Here is an 11,217-nt window from a genome sequence, read left to right as displayed (position 1 = left end):
TACTCGAGGCGCATGTCATCCTTCACGATACGTGTGCCAGTGCCGATGTTTGTGACGATATGTTCGCCTGGCTTCTGGCCAGAGGACATATTTGTACAAGAGCATCAGCCGAGTAAGGTAAAGAAAAAAATTCGAAGCCTGCTGGAGTCAAGCTCCCAACATCTGTCCAATCCGACTCTTCAAAAAACTAACATCTTCTATCAATCTTACCTATCAGAATTGTCGGGGCCTATGTAGCAAGCTCCCTAGACTTTATTCTGATAGTCTTTCCTTTGCGTCTCATATTATAGTCTTTACTGAAACTTGGTTAAAGCCGGAGATCTTTTGCTCCACTTTTAGACGTGACCGACCTCTGCGAAGAGGAGGAGGAGTCTTAATTTCTATTGACTCCAATTTCGTTTCTGAAGAGGTAAATATACCTGAGTTTGGTGATTTCGAATTCATTTGCGTTAAAGTCATATTGTCTGCTTAATCTTTGTTTATTACATGTTCTTACATTCCACCATCTTCTGAGCCGCCTACATACTGGCATCACTTGTCGGCTATACAGGCTGTTACCAATCTTATGTCAGATATTGACCTTCTGGTAGTTCTTGGCGACTTTAATTTACCAGAACTCAATTGGTTAATTACTGAAAAAGTAACTTTCTTATCACTTTCCACCCACTTCATCATGATTTCACGGCGGGCATCTTTGACTTGTCCCTAGGCCAGATCAACCATGTTAGAAATTCGTTAGGTCGGCTTCTTGACTTATGTTTTGTTTCTGATCCAGATGGTACCACACTTTCCAGAGCTTTGCCCCTCTCAACCCCTGAAGATCCATACCACCCTACGCTTGAAGTTTCAATTGAAACCAATTCTGGTGTCAATCAGAAGCCTTCCTGCATATCAAAGAAGATTCGTTGTTTTCGTTAGGCTGATTTTCGTAAACTTAATTTGTTAATCGATACTTTTTACTGGTCCGATATTCTGGCATGCACTGATATAAATATCATCCTAGATAAATTTTATTTGACATTAAATTCATTTTTTGACTTAAGTGTGCCGTGGAAATATCCGTCCGCTACAAATCATCCTCCTTGGTTTACAAGGTGCCTAACAAAATTAAAAACAGATAAAGACAGGCTTTTAAATAAATATAAAAGAACCTATAGCAGCATAGATTTCTCAAGATACTTAATAGCTCGGCTAAATTTCACCGTGCATAACGCCGAATGTTATAAAAATTATATTCGCCGCTGTCGGATTCAGTTCACTCAGGATTCAAAGCAGTTTTATAACTTTGTAAACACGAAGCGTAATCATGTATAGTTTCCTTCCCTACTTACGTATCAAAATTTATCAGCGACTTTGGATCAGCCCATTGCGGATTTATTCGCAAAATTTTTCCAAACAGCGCATTGACCTCCTAAAACTTCAAATCAGCCATACGCTTACATCATTCTACCAACTAATCGTATATTTGTTCCATTTCTTTCTGAAAACAATATATTATTGGATCTTCAAAAGGTAAAACCAGTTTATTCGCCAGGCCCCGACGGAGTACCAGGCTGTGTGCTAAAATACTGTGGTAGGGCTCTGTGCAAAAATCTTCAAAAACTTTCCAACTTATCTTTGGAATCTTCGATTTTCCCCTTTAAATGGATGGAATCTTTCATAATTCCTCTGCACAAAAAGGGAAAAAATCCGATGCTGCCAACTCCAGAGGCATCTCAAAATTGTCGGCGATTCCAAAGTTATTCGAAAAATGAATAACTCCTTATTTGCAACTCCTATGCTCATCAATAATTTCTCCATGTCAGCATGGTTTCATTAAGCGTCGCTCAACCACCACTAATTTATTGGAGTTGACATCCTTTGTTTTAGATGGCTTCCAAAAGGGACTTCAAACTGATGTTATCTACACAGACTTTAGTAAAGCATTTGATTCAGTTAATCACTCACTCTTGTTGAGTAAACTAAATCTTTTCTGATTCTAAACCGACCTCACTACGTGGATCTCCAGCTATTTAAATGGAAGAACACAGAGAGTCTTATTTAAAAATTAATACTCCCGCTTAGTCCGTGCCACATCTGGAGTCTCTCAAGGAAGCCATCTTGGCCCATTACTATTCACTCTTTTTATAAATGACTTGCCCCCATTCTTAACGAACTCACTGGTACTAATGTACGCAGACGAAATTAAGCTTTGACTGCAATATAAGTTCCCGTCTGCCCAAAACAGACTCCAGTCGGATCTCGATAATTTTTAAAAAATGGTGTTTAGCTAATGACTTAATACTTAATGGATCAAAATGCAAACTTATGTCTTTTTCTCGTACTAGTCCTCACCAAGCTTCGTACTATCTCTCTGGGATTGCCTTAGAAAAATTAACTCAGGTTAATGATCTTGGTGTCCTTTTAGACATAAAACTTAAATTTTCCGACCATATTTCTTCAATGGTTAATAAGGCTAAAGGTGTTGCCGGTTTTATTAAAAGATGGGCTAAAGAATTTAACGACCCTTATATATCTAAAAGCTTATCTAGTAATATCTATATATCTAGTAATATCTAAAAGCTTATTTATATCCTTGGTCCTTCCGATACTGGAGTACGGTTCATGTGTCTGGTGTCCCCAATACGGTGTTCATCAAGACCGCATAGAATCCGTACAAAAGAACTTCTTATTATTTGCTATTAGAGGACTTAACTGGGACGCAAATCTTCACCTACCTTCGTATAATAGTAGACTCCTACTAATAAACTTACCCTCCTTAAAAAATCGTAGAACAATGCTGGGTGTCGCTTTCCTACAAAACCTTATTAATGGTGATGTAGATAGCCAGCACTTACTAACACGCTTACAGTTTATCGTTCCGAATAGAAGGACTAGAAACTTTAGTCCTTTATTCTTAAGCCATTGTAAATCGACATATGCACAGCATGATCCTCTTAGGATTTTATGTTCGAACTATAATGGTCTGAATCATATTATTTCTGAAATATGAATAATCTAAATATGAAAATCTCCATTTTAAATTACCTACAAGAGCATACTAATTCTTCCTCGTTTTCTTTATAATCCTTCTATTTAAACTTATATTTACTAACTCGAATTTATTCCCGCGATTCGAGCCGCACGTTATGCGACAGGCGCCCCTGTACGTATGCAGTGGGAACCGCGTGAATATAAGTTATAAGAATATAAGTAAGGAAAGGGAAGCTACATACGGTTCCGGATGCGCAATCGAGGGTTTTCCACGGCGAAGCTGGTGCGGGAAGATTCTTTCAGAAGATCTACGTAAATTTTCTGGTGCCATACCCGAGGTCGCGGTCAGGTAATGTGGGCATATTCATTGTTTGGGATCACCACACTAAGTTTTTTCTTTAGAAGGCAGTGAAGAAGTTGTCGGCTGACATAATAGTTGACGATATAAAGCAGGAGCTGTTCCATATGTTGACGTGCCGGAGACGGTGATGTCGGACAATGGAACCCGGTTAAGAGGAGAAGCTTTTAGAGGGGAAGCTTTAAGAGCTTTTATGCGGGAAAATCGTGTGACGCAGATCTTTACGGCAGTATATTCACCGCAGGCGAACGCGTCAGAGCGGGCGAACAGCTCCGTGATAGCCACGATTCGGTCAAGCCAGATCAGAAGAATTGCTTCTGAGGGCATTAGGTCTGCTAGAGGACGGAAGTGTTGAGCTCTTGAGAGAGGACTCCATGAACATAGATCGCAACTAAACTCAGAAGGCTTTGGATAGGCAAGGTTTAATGAACAATAGGCGATACAATATACGTATTAGGGATATTGAGTTTCAGGAGGGACAAGAGGTTTTCCGTAGAAACTTAAAGGAGAATAAGTTTGCTACAGTGCCAAGCTCGGGCCGAAGTATTTAAAAGCTAGGATAAGGAAAAGGACCGGACCTATTATTTGGAAGATAGGCAAGGACGACTTGTTGGAATGTACCATGCGAAGGACTTACGGCAGTGAGTCCCTTCTTTGTGGTTGCTCTGTTCAGGATCCATGGGCATTTGTCTGTTAAAAAATGCCCCTTCTCAAGATCTGGATAATGCAGACTGTTATGGAGGCAAAGTGGCAAAGTCGATAGAAAAAATATCGATAGGGGAAAAAGTTAGGATTTGGCAGCCCAGCGACAGGGTGGATCAGGTACGATCGAACTAGTGTGAGGAAAGTCTGAAGGACCCACGCGAAGCTTGCTTTCTTTTTCTCTAAACCTCCGACGGCTAAGAAAGTGGATTGAACGAGAGGAAAAACGTTATACGTGCCAAAAAATACGCCAAGTACAAAGTGCCGAGGAAACGGTGAGGAGAACTATCCTGGAAACCATTGCGAAGCACGAGACTCCGAATTGGAGGAGATACTGCGGTCCGTAGCGGGAGAAGTCGACTTTTGTCCGGCCAGGGCGGCAATCGTAGAAGAGCGAGTGCAGCGCGTAGGTGACTCGCTTCTCGTAGCTTCATTTTCCGTTCGCGGTAATGGTCCAATGGTATCTATTAGAACAGTATCGAAGGCTGCGTTAGGTGTTTCGGTTATTACAAGGTGAGGTCCAAAGTAAACAGGACTTAAAAAAAAGACAGTACAAATAGTTTTTTTGGCAAAATCAATTTATTTTATTGAAAATAGTCTCCTTCTGCTTTAATACAGCTTTTTGCACGGTCGAGAAGCATGTCGAACGAGTTTTTTAGCTCGTTGCCCGGTATGGCCGCCAGTATGCCGGTGCAAGCCTTTTGAATGGCCTCTACGTCTGCGCATCTACGCATTTTTCCGAATTTCGTTTTCGGAATTTTCGTTGATCACGGATTTTGGTAGGCCCACATGTTCATTGTCATTTATGTCCTCACGACCACTTTGAAAACGTTGAAACCACTTGTGCATTCTGCTAAGGGATAGGAAATCATCGCCAAAAACTTGTTTCATCAACTGAAACGTTTTGGTAAAAGTTTTACCAATTTTAAAAGAAAATTTAATGTTGGCTCTTTGTTCGAAGCTCATTTTCGCACCGATGACAAAAACATACTGACACTTAAAACGCAATAACCTCACATCCAATAGATGAAATGTCATGCAATAGCAGGATAGCAGATAGCAGATTCTAACGCACCAGTTGACATATAGATGGCGCCACTAGAGGGCGCTAGATTCAAAAAGTCCTGTTTACTTTGGAACGCACCTTTTACCTCGCTATTTTTGTTCGTTTTAGCTACTCTGCAGTGGTGGTGCATTTACAAGATGTATCTATGATCGTTTTATAGCTGATTTTTTTTTGTTTGGGAATAAGTTTTTAAGTTGGATGATATGGATTTTAACGTATACTATTTCCCTAGACACTCTTGGTTGCATTTGGAGAACTTTTCGATGCGATTTAGAAACAGTTTTTTATCGTGGAAAAAATTTCCATATGAATCATTTTGCGGAATTGCGGAATTGCAGTTACTCCAAGTTCTTGTTTCTTGTCACTACCTTGGTCGCTAACTTTGGAAAATAATAGTCGTGAAGGACTTGTTTGATATTTTACTGAAAAGCTCTGTGTAGTGCACTCTTCTGTAATTATTTCGAGCTGTTCCCCTTTATCAGAAAATTTTGATATACAGTTCTTGTATGGCAAAAATTCGTCGCTGGAAAATATGCTACTGAATGCTGGCCAATGCTGGAAAGTTTCAATGAATAGCGTTAACAACTTTTTGGTAATGTTTCAAAAATGTTTCAAAAAAGTTGGACTTTTTCGTGAATCGTTATAGATTGACTGTGAAAAAAAATTTAACAAAATCTTTGTTTAAGTTACTTTTTTAATTGTTTTCGGTTAAGGTGTATAAATTATGCACAAAAATATCTATGGCACCTTTTAAATGAAAAGATTGTTTTTTTTTATGATAAATTTTATGAAATTATAATTTTTCTCTGTTACAATCGTTTTTAGCTACTGGTGTACAAATAATAAAAAAAAATTAATTTACACAAAATATTATTATTTTTTTACCTTCAACCAACTATTATTTTTTTAAAGTGAATTTTTATCATGATTTTTTTACTTTTTAAAAGCTATCCTCGCGTAACAGTTCCATAGGGTGTCGCTTTTTATACCCTTGCAGAGGGTATTATGATTTTGGTCAAAAGTGTGCAACGCAGTGAAGGAGACATCTTCGACCCTATAAAGTATATATATTCTTGATCAGGATTGTAGAAAATAAGGTACCCTGTATATTTTAGTATGTTACAATGCACGCTTTTATAGTTATAGGAAGGAGAAAGAGATCTTGGAGTAGTTATAATTGTCTCGCTCTAAGAAATAGAGAATAAGAAAATATATATGTCGGAGAGGAGGTAATTAAGTCTCTCGTTAGACATTTGACTTTAAGGTGTGACCATTGGTCGTGCGGGAATATATCAGTCCTGGTATGATAAGGACTTAGTTTGCGAAGTGGGATACGGCCCTAACCAAACTACTTCTAGAGACGTATTCGCTCTGTTAGAACAACAAAATCGGAACTTTCTGGAACTGGTTAAGAGGCTACAGATGCCGGCGAGTGAGTTGCAACCGACTAGCGAGATTTGCCTGCCGAAATATAATCCGGACGTTGCTGGTGTGGATGCCACGCAGTGGTGCGCTACGGTCGACATCATCTTACGAGAAAAACCATTAAGTGACAGCGCTCTTATATTAGCGTTAAGTAAAGCTTTGGAAGGCACAGCGGCGCAATGGTTATCCCAAATATGTTACCCGGAAATAACTTGGCAACAGTTTCGGCAATTGTTTGAGCAGCGATACGAGACTTCAGAGACGCCGGCCGCCCGTCATTTTAAACCTTCTTAATAGCCGTCCAAGCAATGGCGAAAGCCTGCCTGTTTTTGCAAGTCGCTGTGTGACGTCACTGTGCACAAAACTTCGCAATTGAGTTCAGAACAAATTTCCATCGCGTTGGTTCTTGGGCACATGGCTAATTTCGACCGGCGTTTGCAGCGAATGATACACACAAACGCATGTTAGCAATCGACGAGAACTGCAAGCGGAGTTTGCAAGTATTCTCAGCGCTAAGAGAGCGCCCTAATGCAACGAACTGGGAACCAGAGACGAAGCGAGCTAAAACTGCGGAAATCAAATGTTACCAGTGTGGAAAACTAGGCCATAAAAAGCAAGACTGTATATCCGGATCCCAGATTTCGACAACTAGAAAGGAGTGGCGGTCAGCGCAGCCCTGTCATGGAAGGACTAACGTAACGTGCTATAGATGTCAGGAGCCGGGACACATAGCCACTAATTGTCAAAAAAAGTGCAGAACGCTGGATTGGGAGTCAGAACAGAAAAAAGAGTGGAGCTATGCGCTAAAGTGGAGCCTCAATCGAGTATGCTGGTCAATGGTGAGAGATTTCCAATTACATTTGATTCAGGAGCTTTAAAGGGGATAGGTAATGCCAATACCTATAGTACCTCACAAGTTGAATCAAACATCATGACCAGACGAATGTATGAAAAATAATATTGTCTCAAGGGCTTACAGTAGAAATCTCCTATGATAATTTTAAAATTGTTCCAATCTAAAGTTGTAGACCTTTGTGAAACCATTCAACCTACTAATTTTGATAATATTGAAACGGAAAATGGTCGAAAATGAAAAAGAAATTTTAATATCATTGCTAAACCAACATTCCTTATCTTTTATTAAAGGCACACGGCAGTCTTGCTCATTCGTTTGTAATTGTTTATATGGATGACATACATTGTATGACATACATACATGACATTGTATTAGAGTTTTAGTGAAGGCAAGGATTAACTTTTAACCTTTCAAAGTGCATTTTCTTGAGAATTTCAGTGCGCTACCTGGGCGATGGACGAAAGATTTGTTTGATGAATTCGTGAAGCCAAGTGTTGGGCGATGGACGAAAGATTTGTTTGATGAATTCGTGAAGCCAACTGTTGGGCGATGGACGAGAAATGAGATTGATGAATTCGTGAAGCCAACTGTTGGGCGATGGACGAGTAATGAGATTAATGAATTTGTGAAGCTGTGTTCGTGGGCGATGGACAATTTAAATTGTTTGAAAATGTGTGAAGCCAATGTGTTTGGCGAAGAATTTAAAAATCGGCTTTTAAAAGTTTAGTTATGTATTTGGATTACGAAGTAACTATTTTAACTGATTAATGTATAGCTTGAAAACGATTTATTGATCTTTTGTATGGAAATGGTTTATGAGAGATCATAAGAGATATGTTAAAAATAGAAGTTTAGTTATGTTGATGAACATTATATGAAGTTAAGATTATGTGATTAAGTTCTTTGAAAGCATTTAATGAAATTATAAAGTGGAATGAAATGCAGATGTTGATTATAGACACGAGGACGTGTATATGTCAGGATGGCCGTGTCGGAGAGGAGGTAATTAAGTCTCTCGTTAGACATTAGACTTTAGGGTGTGACCATTGGTCGTGCGGGAATATATCAGTCCTGGTATGATGAGGACTTAGTTTGCGAACTAAGGCCGAGTGTGGCTTCGTTGTGTTGCTAGATCTGGTCCATCTTTTCTTTTTTCATCTCTGCTTCGTATTGAGCTAGACGTGTGGACTTTACTGCTAACATTATTTGACAAAAGATGAGCAACAAAGGCAACGAGGACTCGCTGCATCAGCCAGAACATGGCATGGAACACCACCAGGGGAACGAACAAAGAAATCCCGAGACCCCGCGAGGAGAAGGTTTAACTTATCCGACATATACATATATCAATTCAGTTTCAGTCACAAATAAAGTTCCGAAGCATACACATGGTGTTCTGATTTTGTCGCTTCGAATTCTGTCGCTCAATAGGTTATGGGCCCAGGCACTGGAGAATTCAAGAGTACAGGGTACAGGGATGTCCTCCTTTTATTGGATCGTTATGGTATTTTGACCGGATTTCATTTATAAGACTGTTTTTGATACAAATTTGAAAATTTGTTCAAGTTAATTTAAAAACTAACGAGTTCATGTAATTCGGCTTCTGTATTAAGCCTTTGGAAAAATTGACCTAAACAAAATTTTTTATTAGAGTACAGATTATTAATTCAAATTGTAAAATATTTGGACCACCATATTGTTCTATGCATTTCCTTAAGTTCGTCAATTATTATGCGGGATAGTATTTGTCTTAATGCGTGAGTCCCGACTGCGACGGAAGCGCGACTAGACTCTCCACGTGAGGGCAGTTGGTAAACAGGTCCAGGTAAGGTCATGAGTCATGACTCTGCCGAGGATGCTGGCAAATTGTAGCCGGGCGGGGAGAAGAATACTCCCTTCTCCGAATCACCCCAATCCATGGTGAAACAGCATATGCCGAGGGATGCGTGTCGGGGAGAGAGCACGGACGTTATTATGCGCACTCTGGGGACCGACCGACGCCTTAGTTTCAATTAGGCTGGCTTATCATGATACGCGGGCTATGTCGTGACGGAAGAACCCCTCTCCCCTACTCTTGGGTCCCAAAATATGAACACCCTAATAAAGTCCGGAAATGGGATGAGTGATCCCTCGATCTCCAAGGCAAAGAAAGGCCAAGGAGATGTCGGTGCCGGTTGAAGGTCGAATGCCAAGGCATCGACCTCCAAAACGGCGCCCACGATGGGACCACCGAATTGTGTGATCCTTCCCGATCCGGCGGTGTCCCCAAGAAAAGCCCCGGTCCGGCTGCAAACTACTCCTTACAGCTGAAGGGCACCTTCAAGGATGGGAGGAGAGTGGCCTTCATTCTGATAAGGGGGCGGACCATCGGCAGAATCCAACCCGGACCAGGCCGAGATAATCAAATGGGCAAGAGAGATCCTGCCCAATTTTCAGCCGGCAAAGGCGGGTATTAGCCTAGATCCCAAGAAGCCGAAAGGCGTAGGCGCCTATGCCAAGGAAAAGACAGAGATCGACCCGAAGATGGAGCGCCCCCAGCTGTGTAAATCAGGGGGCAACGTCTTGGAGATAGACGTCCAAGAGCCAGTCTTGGAGGAGCCAACTGAAGAGGGGCGCCCTGAAGGAATGTCAGATGTGGAGGAGGAAGTCCGGAGAGGTATACCTCGTAGGAAAGCGACTTGGCAAGGGCAGTTTAAGGCTTCGGTATGGAGCGAGGCAGCGAGTCCTCCTGCTGTGCCCCGACAGCCAAGGTGGAAGTTAATGGGGTGGAGAATTTTAAAGGGTTTCCCTGACACTGGAGGGCAGCGAATGCCTCCAGGGAGGAAGATCCATCTCGCTGAGAGCGGAACTGACGTGGCCCTCGTCCAGGAACCCTGGATCCATGGAGACAGGATTCTTGATTTGGGGGCGTCGGAGTTCAGGCTTGTATAGCCGATGTAACAGGTAAAAGCAAGCATGCATTCTCGCAAAAATCTTATTATCATCTTGCTACCAAATTTCAGTAACGAAGACCACGTAATCGCAGCTATAGAAACCCAAGCGGCCCTTTTAGAATATGCTCGGCGTATATAGGCCACAACCAGATTGGTCCTCATCCGCACATGATGCTTAGGTGGCTTGTGGAAGACAACGAATGGAGGAAGATCAGCATCAGGGTGCGACGCCAACGTCCATCGCCATCAGTGCGGAAGCATTGTCACAAATAAGAGGGGTGAGTCAAATTTGGATTTTTTTCCTCAGCTCTAAACTCTTAATGGGTAACAAAGGCTCAGAAGAAGGCTCCTAAGAATGCTAACTAGTATCTGCAAAAGATTCTAGATATATCCTTCAGGGATTGTTGAGGCTTATGCGGGGCTTAACGCCATGGTAGAAATACTTAAAGTGGCATGTAGCAGCAGATTGACAAAGCCACCTTGGTGTATGTCAGCGCTAGCATTGTACAAGAAAAATGCACGTTAGACTTTCAACCACGCCTATGGCACCAATATGAACGAGGCATGAGAGACATATAAGGTTGAATTCAGGCGGTACAACAAGGACGTAGGCTATATTAAGACTACCAACGTAGGCTATATTAAGACTACGTCAAGCCAGGAATCCCTTGAGGCTCTTACCAATGCACACTTCCCAGGTTTCTCTGAAGACTTTCCAGGAGATGCGTAGCCAAGGATTCCAGGGCACGCTTGAATACCTCCCCAGTAATAGGAATCTCAATTGGGCGATATATAGCTTAAATCCTTCAAAACTCCAGGCACGGACGGCATTTTACCAACTCGGCTATTAATGGCCGGGGCTAATCTAGGGCGATAGATTAAAAAGATCTTCAGCCAGTCTTCA

Source organism: Drosophila ananassae, chromosome 3R (assembly GCF_017639315.1).
Source record: "Drosophila ananassae strain 14024-0371.13 chromosome 3R, ASM1763931v2, whole genome shotgun sequence".
NCBI classification, from domain to species: domain Eukaryota; kingdom Metazoa; phylum Arthropoda; class Insecta; order Diptera; family Drosophilidae; genus Drosophila; species Drosophila ananassae.
This window is presented reverse-complemented; position numbering follows the sequence as displayed.